Raw genomic sequence first — 14456 nt, forward strand, 5'->3', positions numbered from 1 at the left:
ACAGAGAGGGAATTCTAGTGGGTTGACACTTGGGGAGGATGGGCTGGGATACAATCATTTTCATCGTTTAGCATCCACTTTTCCATGGTTGCATGGGTCAGATGGAATTTGTTGAGACAAACTTTATACGGCTGACTGCCCTTCTTGTCACCTGTTTCTAAGCAAAGTAATATTTTCCCATAGCTATTCATGTTTTTCACAGAATGGTGAAAATGAACAACTTTGCTTCTATGAGGATGATGCTTATTTATAGCCATCACATGATGTCAAGACAAGGATACACATACATAAATATATATACACTACTATCCAAAAGTATAAGATCATCTACAAAAGTTTGTTTCAATATGTCATCGATTTAGACGATAATTTTTTGGAATAAAAATATGGAATAACATACTACATAAAGTTTGGGGTTTAATTCAAAATGGAATAACACTATTTATACATATTTTATATGCAAATAATCATATTTCTTGAGTGCAAGCGTATTTGGGAATGTTGTCAAAATCATTTTATCTCCCACTTTTTGGCTACATTGCAATACATTTTGATTATTTACACTCCTTATAACATCATTTAATGACCACATTAAATGTTATTGTTTCTTTCAGGTTCAGTTATTAAAAATTAAGTAAAATAAGTGAAATTCCTAAAAATCAATCTAAATTTTGGGCAAAACCAGTAATTTATCACCTGAAAAGAGGCAAAACATTGTCACATTACATAGTGAAGGTTATAGTTTTCAAGATATAGCCCAAAAAGTTAGTTTCCTACACTGCCATCTGCTCTTTCATTGTAAGGTATAATGAAACAGGAAAAAATAACAACAGAGCTCAGTCAGGTTGTCCAAAAGTGACTTCTAAATCACAGGATAAGTTCATCAGAGTCAATTGTCTAACAGCAAATAAAATTGCTGCACAAGTAAGTGAAGCTGGCAAAGCTAACATGTCTCCTACAACCATGAGTAGACTCATTGCTGCCTGTGTAAATGGTTGTTGTGCTGCCAGAAAATCACTGCTTTGACCTGTGAATAAACATAAGCTACTTATATGGGCCAGAAAACACCAAACCTGGACCATTGATCAATAGAAACACGACCTCTGGACTAATGAATCAAAGCTTGAAATCTTCAGATCCAAATGTAGTTTATGTGAGGTGAAGAATTGGTGAACAGATGACTCCTGAGTGTATATAGTTCCAACTGTAAAACAAGGTGGTGGGGAAGTGTGATGATCTGGAGGTGTTTTGCAGGCAACAGTTTTGGGGATATTCATCGGGTAACAGGAGTATTGAACCAAAATTGGTATTACTCTTATCCTCCAGAATCATGCCATTCCATCTGGAACAAGGTTGATTGGTGATAATTTCATGGTGATGCAAGACAACTATCCTAAGCATACTTCTAATCTATGCAAAAACTATTTACAAAAGAAAATGGATGGAAAAAATTGACTGTAATGGAATGGCCAGCCCAATCCGATCAGAATTGTGTAGGATGTATTGGATTGCAGAGTCAAAAAGCAACAACCAAGTAGTGTAGAAACCCTCTGGACACTCTTACAAGAGGTGTGGCAAAATATTACCAGCAAATATTTGCTTTCATTGGTCGAAAGAATGCCCAGAATATGCTCTGCCGTGATTAAGGCGAAGGGTGGATATTTTGATGAGTCTAAGATTTAGAGTATTTCTCTGATTTTTACAGTTTTGTTTAGTTGCTGAGTTAATTATGTCATCCAATAAACGTAACTATACATTAATAAAATATTTTACCAGAATCTCTGTTATTTTGTAGATGTTTTTCAAAATAAGTTTAGGTGATCTTAAACTTTTGGATAGTAATGTATATATGTATATACACACACACACACACACACACACACACACACACACACACACACACACACACACACACACACACACACACACACATGCTGTATCCAGCACACTCTGCTAAATGGTTGACATTAGGAAGGACATCCAGCCATAGAAACCATCCCACAACAGACAGTTGGAGTCTGGACAGCTCCCTGCTAGCCAGTTTCATGTCAAACCATCCAAACCATGCCAGCATAGAAAGAGGGCATTATACGATGATGATGATGATGATGATTACACACACATAGATACACTCACACATACAATGGACTTCTTTCAGTTTCTGTGTAACAAATCCACTCACAAGGCTTTTGGTCATCTTGGGGCTATAGTAGAAGACACTTACCCAAAATGCCAAGCAGTATGGCTGAACCTTAGACTATGCAGTTGGAAAGCAAGCTTCTCAACTACACAGCTACTCCTGTGACTATGTTGTTATATATTTATATATGCATTTATTTCATCTATGATGAAATCTACCTTGCCAATGAAGTAACGAAGGAGATTTTATACCATTGTTTGACCAACTAGAAATAGAAACCAAATCTTCCTCCAGTCACATACTAAAGAAAAAAGGAAGGAGATACATTGGATATTGTAGCCCAAGAAATAATAATCCTTTTTATTATAGGCACAAGGCCTGAAATTTGGTGGGGGGGATTGTTGATTACATTGATTCCAGTGCATAACTGGTACTTATTTTATCAACCCCGAAAGAATGAACGGTAAAGTCGACCTTGGCAGAATTTGAACTTGGAATGTAGCAATGGGTGAAATGCCACGAAGCATTTCATCCAGCACACTGATGATTCTGCCAGCTCACCGCCTTATTAATAATATTAATAATATTAACAATAATCCTTTCTACTATGGGCACAAGGCCTGAAATTTGGGGAAGGGGGTTTGTTGGTTACATTGACCCCAGTACTTCACTGGCACTTATTTTATCAACCTTGAAAAATGAAAGGCAAAATTGACTCCAGCAGCATTTGAACTCAGAATGTAATGACAGTAAAGATACTGCTAAACATTATGCTCAGCATGCTAATGATTCTACCAGCTCACAGCTTCATAATAAAAATAATAAAGGGCACTCAGAGAGCGCAAACATCTGCCAAGACAACACCAATGTCTTCTCAACAATTAGCCAGAGATGATTTTTAAAATGAGAATTTCTGAAATAAACTCGACAAGAATACTAAAAATGAGCCCAACCGCTCTCAAAAATTAAGTCAAAAGACAAGAAAAATAATCCAGTACTGGATTGATCCCAAAATGTAATCAGTTCATGCCAGTCATGAGGTCAAACATCCCTGAAAGTTTCATCTGAATCCATCCAGCAGTTCTTGAGATATCTTGTCCATAGACAAACAAACATGGCTGAAAACTGTAATAATAATGAGATTATTGTACAGCATGCCCAGGTACACAACAACTCATTGAAAAAAAGGATGAAAGGGGAGACAGAAAGCAGCAGCAAGTTAAGTAAAGAGAGACAGTTATAATAGCCAAAATCCATGTATGTTCAGTACATAGAATAAAACACAAAAAGAAAGACAGTAAAAGAGTCATAAAGAGGAAAGGGTGCAGTAAGAGAGTCATAAAGAGGAAAGGGAAATAGGTACATCAGAAGTAATGTTAGCAAGCTTCAGGAAGACTGGTTTTTTGAAGAATGCCTGAAAAAAAAATAATCAGTAGAGCTAACCTGATGCTAAACAACAATCCTCTACACTATAAAATAAAAACAAGGTGTATATTTCCTTGTAGGTAATAGCAATAATATTTCATTGATTCTTTACATAGGCAGAAGGTTACATTGTTTTTTTTTTGTAAGAAGTAGTCAGTGGAATTGGCCTAAGTACATTATTGGTTTCAAATTTTGGCACAATGCCAGCAATTTCGATGGAGTGGGTAAGTTGCTTACATCAACCCCAGTGCTCAACTAGTACTTATTTTATCAAACCCAAAAAGAAAAAAGGCAAAGTTGACCTTCGTAGAATTTGAACTCGGAATGTAAAGACAGATAAAATACCACTAAGTATTTTGCCTGGTATGATAATGATTCTACCAGCTCACCATCTTACCTAAGTACATTATTGGTAATATTTATCAATAACATAGCCAGTTTTGGCAGGATCCAAACCAAGAACCTAATCACCAAAATGTTCTCTACTGTATCAGCCTCACTTACTGTCACACCCAGAAAGGTCAAATATGATTGCTAGTTGTTTCTTAAGCTTGCAATGATGAGCACAGATTCTCTGATGAGCTGAACCTATTAGTGACTAGCATCCAGTCTAGTGTGGGGAAGTCTTTCTCAAGCACTTATCTTGAAAATTAGGTTACATTTTATATGCAGTAGTAGTACTATTTGGTAATAGGAAAAGATAAAACTTAGGGCAGAGTGGTATCCAAAGGCAAAGAAGTGGCAGAATTGTTAGAGCAGCTGACAAACAGCATTGCAGTATCTATTCTAGTTTTCTTACATTCTGAGTTCAAATCTTGCTGAGGCCATGTTTGCTTTTCATCCTTCTAGAGTCTATAAAATAAAGTGCCAATCCAGTGCAATGGACTAGAAGAATTGTCAGAGCAACAAACGAAATGAATTGTAGTATTTGTTACAGCTTTTTACATTCCAAATTCAAATCCTATCAAAGTCAACTTTCCTTTTTATTTTTCTGTCAGGTGATAGAATGGTTAAAACATTGGCATAAATGTTTTGTGGTATTTATGCCAGCTCTTTACAATTTGGTTATTCAGACAGATGTGGTAGAGTATGGTATGAGGAAATATATCTGTATTTAGCCACCAAGAGGGTGTCTTATAAGAAACACTTGAAAGCAATGGAGAATCGCCTTAGTATTCTTCTATGAACATACCCATGTCAAACAAAAAATACTTGTCAAGAAAATTACCAGGAGTTGTTTGTCAACTTGATAATGCAAAGAAGGAAGGAAGGATATATTTGAGCTATAAAATCTTGCTGACTTCTTGGGAAAAGAATTAAGAGCAATTCCTTTTCAAACTATCTTGTTGTTGACTACCTGATCTTTTTTCTTGGTACAATGCACCTAGAATTATATTATCCAGTGTGTTCTGTTCTAAGACAATAGTATGTGATTTGAAAGAGATCTGGCTACTATTTCTTGTAGGTTGAGTGACTACTGAGGCATTCTCAGTGGTTTAATTTAAAGCTATGACAGGAAGTAAAGGTATAAACTGATAATCAGATTAATTATTTAGAGATAGATAAGCAACAGCACATGGCGTAGAGGCTAGGGTGTTTGACTCACAAACATAAGGTCACAGGTTTGATTCCTGGACTGGGCAGTGCATTGTGTTCATGAGCAAGGAAGGCACTTCATTTCAAGTTGCTCCAGTCTACTCAGCTGAAAATAAGTATCAGCTTAGTACTGGTGCAGCCCTTTGTCCCTCCAGCAGTCAAATCATTGATGTTCTACTCAGTCAAAGAGTGCTATGGTCAAGAGGGTATCTTTCCTTGTGACTGTTTATATATCTAAAATGATAATAAGCAAAAAGTACTGTATATGCTACCAGATTCTACTTGCAAGTGACAATTATGATTCAGAGAGAAATTGTGTGTATGTGTTGATGACTGAGTTGCTGGAATTTCAAACAAGATAGTGGTTCATATCCTATTACCAACACTACTTTGCGTCCATGGACAAGACAACATGCAAGTGTGAGAAGAGATGAATGAATGGTTAGTTAGTGGTTAGCAAATAATATTCTGTCAGCAGCAATATATATTTGTGTCTCAGAGAATTAACTTTTAAATTAACCCATCTACCTAGTTATAAATAAGTTCCACAGAGAAGGAACAAATTGCCACTTTAAGCAGTTCTGTTGTAATTGTTTAAGCTAAGGTTAACTCTGATCAAGCAGACATGACCATTCCATCTTTTCTACAGACACAATGCAACCAGAATCACATTATTCCATATCTTTCCTTTTGTTGAGACAACATGGTGACACTGGGGCCTGGTGCAGCTCTGCAGCCTGCTGGATCTTGTCAAACCATTTGACCCATGCCGTTAAACAATAATGATGTATGGTATAATTGAAGGGAAAATTCTAACTGTGCCAGCTCTGTAAAAGTGGTAGCTCATTCGTTAACTTAGAGTATTAAGTTCAATTCCTGTTGTGGGTCTAAGAAACTACTCCAGTCCCTGAATCATTTTGACTCACCTTGCCTTTGAACTCAGGCTCTAGTTCTGATTACAGGTTGATGTGCATCAACCAATTCCACATGGAAATCTCAATCACAAGGAAAATCCCTGGTTATCAAGAACAATTTTACATTTCATATGAACAATGGTCTTGTCTGCTATAAAATCTTGCTGAACTATTTTGGGAAAAAGAATTAAAAGCAAATCCTTTTCAAACTATTTTGTTGTTGACTACTTACTATTCTTTCTAGGCACAGTGCACCTAGAATTATCCTATGTATTCTTAATGTGTGATTTGAAGGAGACTTGGTTACTATTTCTAGTAGGTTGAGTGACAACAGAGGCTTTCTCAGTGACTTGATTTAAAACTAGGATGCATTATAGGAATATAAATCAACCCAATACTTGACTGATAATTTATTTTATCAAACCTGAAAAGTTGAAAGCAAAGTTAAGCCCAGCAGAATTTAAATTCAAAATGGAAAAGAACATAACTAACTACTGCAATGTATGTTATCCAACACACTAACAATTCAGCCAATCTCCCATATATATTTTTTTAAATTTCATGACTAGATATTTTACATTAATAACACAGTCATGAAATTAAGGGTGAAGTTTGTACAAATCTATACCAGTTATTTTAAACCCTCAGAGAGATAAAAGCAAAGGAAACTCTTGCAGAATTTGAGATCAACATAAAAACAGCGTTTTACTATTTCTGCCACCCCATCACCTTCTACTTTAATTATAAAAATGCCAATGATGGAGCTTCTATGTAGTCATTTAACCTGCTAGAGTTAGCAGTAAAGTCACACCATACCAACTTAAATAAGAAAAAACATTAAATAATACCTACCTCTAAAATATGAAGCATACATCCATGCACTGCCTAAAATTACTCCCACCAAAAGTATTTCTACTGACTTTCCAGGCCTGCTGGATATAGGGAATCAGTAATTTTGCAACCTTTATCACTATTATTATCATCAAACCCTTTAAAACCTGTTGAATTTGGGTGAGTCTTCTTAAGAATCACACATCACCTGTCATCTCAGTCCATTGTCATCTACTCCATGAGATTCACAGTCTGGAGATCAGCCTTCACCACTTCATCCCATGTCTTCCGGGGTCTCCCTCTTCCACAAGCTCCATCCACATAAAAATGATCAGCACTTCTTTATACAACTGTCCTCACCCATATCCATACTAACACAGTCACCTTTCTTGCACACTAGATCCGATTCCTCATATGCTCGGTTTTTCTTTCAGTCCATTTGTACTTTGTTATTCATACACACTCACAGTGCCCGTCCAACGGAGGTCGTATTTCAATATGCCTGAAAAATGTATTATCTAAAGATACCACGTAGAAATTCAGTTCATTTAGCTCTAAAAAAAAGTACCAGATAAAAGTTTAGCTCAGCTCCAACTGAAAACAGAATTGAAGAGTGCTTCGTTAATTCTGATTTCAGACCCTCTCTGAGTAGAAAGCTACAGAAAATTTCTCCAGTGAATTGTACTATGCCTACATTCAGATTAAGCTTTCTTTGGTACTCTAAGGAATCAATAAATTACGGGATATTACAAACTGGTAAAAAGTCAACGAAAAGTTGATGCGAGTTAATGTGTCGAACAGAGCTTTTCATTTGTTAACATTATATACATTTTGCGCAAGCGATTCTTATTGATAGTAAACAGCCCAGAATCTTTCAATTCTAGTGATTACTTTGGAGTAATGATCTCCCTTGCATTCCTTGTTTTGTATGAGTTACCTTTCTTACATATCTGCTTCATGGCAGATTTTCACATCGCCGTCAGTCAAGTCTTCGCTCTAAAAACCTGAGAATTATGTTTTTCTATCAACAGGGAAACATTGTCTAAACAAATCAAATATCCAGTGAGACATAGTTTTTATGACCAAAAGAGAAGTACGTAGTTACTATGTCATATACGTCTTTAGTTTGGTAAATTTGGCTTCTTTCAAGAAAATATATATTCTTAAGCAAGGGCAATATAAGAGCCAAAACTTCTATCGATAAAAGGATTGTGTTTGTATGCCATTCATGCAAATGCAAAAGCATTAGTAATGTCAGACTCAAAATATTTAAATTAAGTATCATTTATTTTTTTCATGAATGAACAAAAACTGGAAAGTGATTACTTTTGGAAATATGTAAAAATTAACACTTCCTTCTGCAAGCTCAGATTCTGAGGATTCTCGGTCGTCCAAACCACCATGATCAACAGGCGCAAAAAAAGGTTTTCTTTGTCCTGTCAAAAAATGATAAATCATCTCCCTTTGGCCTACGACCTCTGCCATGTCAGGCAAAGTTCAAATGGACAGGAGCTGACCTATTCAGGCACAATTTCTGCTGCAGTATGTCTGTCCTTCTAGCTGCCACAGCGATTATAAAATACCGTGGTCAACAGAGAGACAGACAGAAAGGCCTGGGACGCAGACAGAAGGCTTTGGCAGACACGCAGAGAACGAGAGAAATGTTCAAATGAAGTTTCATGGCAGACTACTTTCTCAGATGAACGACGCACGCACACAGACAAACATATTCAGTTCTGACATATCACCTCCACAGATGTGCCCTGTTTCTATTACTAGCAACTCGTAACAGTTGTCAACAATTACATGTAGTGAAGAATATTGTATACCAAAGACAAATGCAAGGACAGTAAATAAATTATTCTAACTATGAATCAATGTCACTTATTTGTTTACTACAAAGGCATCCACATGCCTCTCGCATTTGTTCACCTTAACACATACTGATACAAACTTAACCACTACAAGTACATTCTTACTTTCAATAGAAGAATAATAGTATGTTGTTGGACGAACCAAAGAAAGAACGGATGAAAGAACTATGTAATCTCTTGACCTGTTTCTCAAATTACCTTCAAACCAAACCCTACTCTCCTAAAAACAATGCATTGGGTAATGTTATCTGGGGTATACTATTGATTGGAGAAAAAATAAGATAGAATGGCCATGGCTTGAATGCTTCTGATCAAGGCTGATGTGAGCCTAAATCAAAGAAAATATATCAGAAATCAAGTATATATTTTTGTGGCATTTATTTATCAGAGTTTTGCAAATTTTGACATTTGTTCTCATCACTGACTTCTTAACCCTTTAGCATTCCGCTGTCAAGTGTAATAATTATTGGTTCATATTCATTTGAATTAGTTGTGCATTATCTTTTAGACAGTCTGTTTGTATCATGGTTGTGGAGCCATCTAAATATGACTCTATTCAGAAGGCTGTAATATCATTTGATAGGAACACGATACAAAGAAATACCTAGAACAAGGCAGTAACCTTAAATACCTTTAATGTCGGCCTCACATATATATACAAGCTGAATGATAAATCGAAATGGTTTAATGCATGGAGGCCATGATCTTCTCCTGCGTGTAACCTCCTGTCTGCTAGCTGGCGTGTGGTGTGAGAGAGCCAACTAGATCATGTCTTTGCTCTCGAACGTCCCGATGCCAAAAGAGGAAGAGGTGAGTGTCTGAACCTTAATGTTGCGTGTACCCTCTATTGTCCAGCTAATTAGGCAACCGCTATCAGGGGAGGTAACTGTGCCTACAATCTTGTAACTGAGATTTCAATGACATGACTGTTTATATTGAGAATAATATTATAAGGTGTGAGAGGCCGGATCTTACCAGTTTGTGCATAAAACTGATAAAATATTTTTGCCAGATATGGTCAGTTTAAATGCTAAAGAGTTAAACAGGGGCAGCCAGTGGAATACCAGGAAAATCCTTAAGGGTTTAACCCCACTGTCACCATATGTACATAAAGTAAATATAGTATACTACTAGTAGTAGTTGATTGATCATGCCATCATTTATTCGAACATGATATATCTAGGATTACATCATCTTATGTGTCCTTTCCTTTTTATGACAATAGGCTGGGAGTTGGCTGATATTCCTAGTAGTCTTGACTCCAGCTTTAATAAATAACCTTCCACTACTTTATTTCAACACCTTAGCAGAAGAGGTGAGTGAGTGCTGATGAGCAGTAAAGATAGCAAAACCCAGCAAGTGGATCCTCATCCCAAAGCTGCTGAAAAAGTACTTGTGTAATTTCTCAGCAATTACATATGGATATCATCATTGTCTTTATATCTGCTTTTCCATACTGGCATGAGTCAACCTGATCAAAGCACAGTATCTTCCCATTTGTTGCACTATTTCATGACTATTCACATCTACAAGCTCCTTCTACTTACATCATTTGACTCATTTTCATCGAACTCTTATTCATCACAAACCTCACATGTCCATGCCATCAGTCTTCTCTTTAATGCACAAATGCTGAAGATTTTTTTTCAGCAGCCTTGTACTTTGTCACTCATGCATTCTGATGTGACACATCCAGTGGAACATAATTATTTAATTTCTTTTCAGTTGTCATATATTCTCCACATTTATTGCCCATATCTTTCTACTATGCAATATCACATTTTGTGCTCAAGCATCAGTTAGTTTAGAATTCACTTGGAGAGAGAAATGCTTATGTTGCCAACATAGAGAATCATTTCATGAACTTCTTTCACCCAGTCCTTACTCTGGTTATTGTTTTTGCAATACACTCCATTGCTTATTAGGCCATCTAGGTAAAAGAAACTATTGACTAGATCTACTGAGCCTTGCATGGATCAGACAGAATTTGTTGAGGCAGGTTTTCCTTATGGTCAGAGGTCCTCCCTTTCACCAACCCTTACCTGTTTCCAAGCAAGCTAATATTTCATTAGGGAAGACAAGAAATAAACATTACTTGTATGACAATGATGCTCATTTACAATCATTAAATGATGTCAAGACAAAAGTAAACAGAATCACACACACAGAGACACCATCATCATTTAACATCCGTTCTCCATGCTGGCATGGGTTAGACAGTTTGACAGGTGTTAGCCAGATGGAGACCTGCTCAGGCTCCATTTGTCTGTTTTTGGCATGCTTTCTATGGCTGGATGCCCTTTCTAATGCCAACCACTTTACAGAATGTACTGGATGTATTTATATGGCACTGGCTTGGGCACTTTTACATGGCAATGGCATGAGTGCTTTTATATGGCACTGGTACAGGTACCTTTATGTGGCACTAACACTCATGAGCCCATAAAACTAGGATCTCTCAGCTGACAGAGAGGGATGTAGAAGATATGCCTGTATGCATGGACAACCACAATTTTGTTTAGATTGGCATGTCTTCTCGAGCACAACAAACTGCCAGAATTCTCAGTCCCTTGTCGTCCCCTCTGTGAGACCCAACATCTGAAGATCCTTTCTCACTGCATCCCATGTCTATATATAAATACACACACACACACACACACATATATGCAACAAACTTCTTTCAGTTTCCATCTACCAAATGCACTCACAAGGTCAGGGTTATAGTAAAAGGGACATGCCATTTCCTCTGTGAGGCCCAACATCTGAAGATCTTTTTTCACCACTTCATCTCACTTCTACACACACACACACACATATATATATACATACACAAGGGAGTACCCAAAAGAAATTGGAATAAAATATGTCTTGAATGGCACAATAACGCACTATAGTAACAACAATGGACTATAATAATTGTTATAATTTAATTATCCACAGTCTGATGTAATGTTTCAGAATACAAAAATTCTTTCTTCAGACATTGCTAGGAATTGTTCGAGTCACTGCTACAATCGGTTTTCCAACGGTTACTGAAGTTTTTTGTTTTTCCGGAAGCGTCTCTCTGCAGTGGTCTCACAAAGCTCCTTCCAGAATTCCTCATGAGAAGTGCGTGAGTGCGGCCAAGTCTCAAGCTCATGTGTGTTGGCACATCCGCAGTGATGCTTCTAAGTTATGTATTATATGTGCAGGTTCTTTTTTTCTTCTTTTTTTAAAATAAAACATGAGCATATTATCAAAAATGAACCTACATGCATCCAGATGTAGCTAAATAATATACTGATTGCCAACCTCCAGCCTGTTGTTAATTTGGAGCCTTAGTCTGTCTATGAGGATAGCTTCCTTAATTCTTAGATTACCCAAATTTCTTTCATTGGCCTCAGTTGTGACTGTTGTGCTTTTGTCGGTGTTCTGGCATCTGTCTAGATGTTTTCTGAAGGAGGAGGAGGCTCTCGTGTTCAGATGTTCTTTGATGCGAATGTGTAATGGTCTTGTTGTGCTATCTACAGAGAACTTGTTGCATTTGTTACATTGTATTCTATACAAAACATTTACCCGTTGGCATAAATCGGTGTCACAGATGGGGCAGTTAGAGTGCATTGATTGTTGCCCCTTGCTCATTTCTTTGCCAAGTGTCTTCTCAGAGAGGGGCTGGAGTGGGCTAGTTGTATGTCTAGTCCTTCTCTTCTTATGGCTCTTCAGATGGCTGTAGTTATCCTCTCACTAAAATGGGGTATTTTAAGGAAGCATGTGTTACTGGGTTTTCTGTGTGTTTAGCATGTTTGTCATCTTGGGTACTTAAGCCAATTTACAATGGATATAGGGTACCTGTCGGTTTTCAATATCTCTAGAAAGCATGTAGTGTGGGTCACCTTGTCCCCTGTCCTGCTGCAATTGCTCTGGATGCGTGCAGGTTCATTTCTAGCGTATCCTATCTTGGCACCGAGTGGAATTTTGCAATATTATTTTATTCACTTAGCTTTACATGTTTATGCTTTTATCACCTTCAAAGTATTCTCCATTTGAAGCAATGCATTGGTCAAGACGCATTTTCCAGTTTGAAGCAGTCCTGGAACTCGTGCAAAGTGATGCCTTTTAACGCCTCCATTGCTTTTTTGTTTTTACCCCTTCCACATCTGCAAAACTTTTTTCATTTGGAGGAACAAAAGTTGCAGGGAATAAGACAGGGTGAATAGGGAGGGTGGGTAAGTGGGGTTATGTCATTTTTGGTCAAAAACTGTCTCACATTCAAAGTGGTGTGTGTAGGTACATTGTCATGATGAATCCATCACTCTCCACTTTGTCACAGGTTGTGGCGTTTTTGTCTCACCACGTGTCGCAAATGCTTCAGAACTGCCAAGTAAAATGTCTGGTTAACAGTTTGACCAGGAGAAACAAATTCTGTGTGGACAATTCCTTTCGTATCAATGAAACAAATCAGCATCGTCTTGACATTGAACTTCACTTGATGTGCTTTTGGGGGCATGGTGATATTGAATGCTTTCATTGACTTGATTGCTGCTTTGTTTCCAGGTCACTGTTTTCCCCAACAGAAAAAATTTCATGGAAGCATGCTGTTCCTTTATTTCAGCCAAAAATCGACGAACAGGGAAGAAGCACTGCAAAACAAGGACACACCATGTGGCAGTACGACTGTACCCGACACCGCCAGTCAGCAGACTGATGCCTGAGGGTTACATCAAGTAGCTTCTAGTGACAAAAGCCTGAACTACAATGGGCTTGTCCCACAGAGAATGTTCCCAGTTACTTTTGGGTACCCACTCATATATATATGTGTGTGTGTGTGTGTGAGACAGGCTTTCAGTTTCCATCTACCAAATGCTCTCACAAGGTGTTGTGAAGTGGAACTGAACCCAAGACCACATAGTTGGGAAGTAAGCTTCTTAATCACACAGCCACACCTGTGCCTAGTATGGTTTTCATTTCTGATTAGACTTGCTTTTGTTAAATTAAATTTTAGGCAATGTTTCCACGTTTGGGCTGATATTGTTAGAAGTTGACTGTCAACATACAGCTCTCACAGAGTTCTGAACTTTACTGTCATGGCCTGAAGAACTGTAAGTGTGAAACGACTGAGAACTGAGCCCTGATGGACACCTAGTTGCATGTTAAATTTTTCACTAAGCTCATTTTTTAATCGACAATAAACCTTTACATTGCTTGCATGGCTCTCAGAAGCCATTTATTCATTTAATTCAGACTACAAAGTATAGTACCATCCCAAAGATCTTCTCTACTTCAACAAAAGCCATATATGTTTTTTCTTTATAAAAGACTTCTGTGGTTGAGGAAGAAGGCGGTATCAGTAGTTCCAGTTCATCCAAGCAAGTTCTCTCCCTGTAACCTCCATTAGTTTATTGTCTTTCTAATTTACTTTCTTCTTCCTAGTACATTTTTGTTGTTTCCTACCCTATGTGATTGACTAAGCAAGTAACTAGCACATGTTCTACCTTGCCATATGTTTTCATAATCTCAGTATCTATCTCTAATAACCCTGTTGCTTTCCCTGCTTTCATATACTTAATAGCCTAATCTTATGGCATTTGTCAAAGATAAAATATTTCTTCTAGAATGGAAGAGTTTGCATATCTGGATCATTGCATGAATAGCATTTATTGTTTATATACAATGACAGAGAAAAGTAAATATCTTGAG

The sequence above is a fragment of the Octopus bimaculoides genome, chromosome 1, assembly GCF_046866305.1.
Source record: "Octopus bimaculoides isolate indiv1 chromosome 1, ASM4686630v1, whole genome shotgun sequence".
Taxonomy (NCBI): Eukaryota; Metazoa; Mollusca; class Cephalopoda; order Octopoda; family Octopodidae; genus Octopus; species Octopus bimaculoides.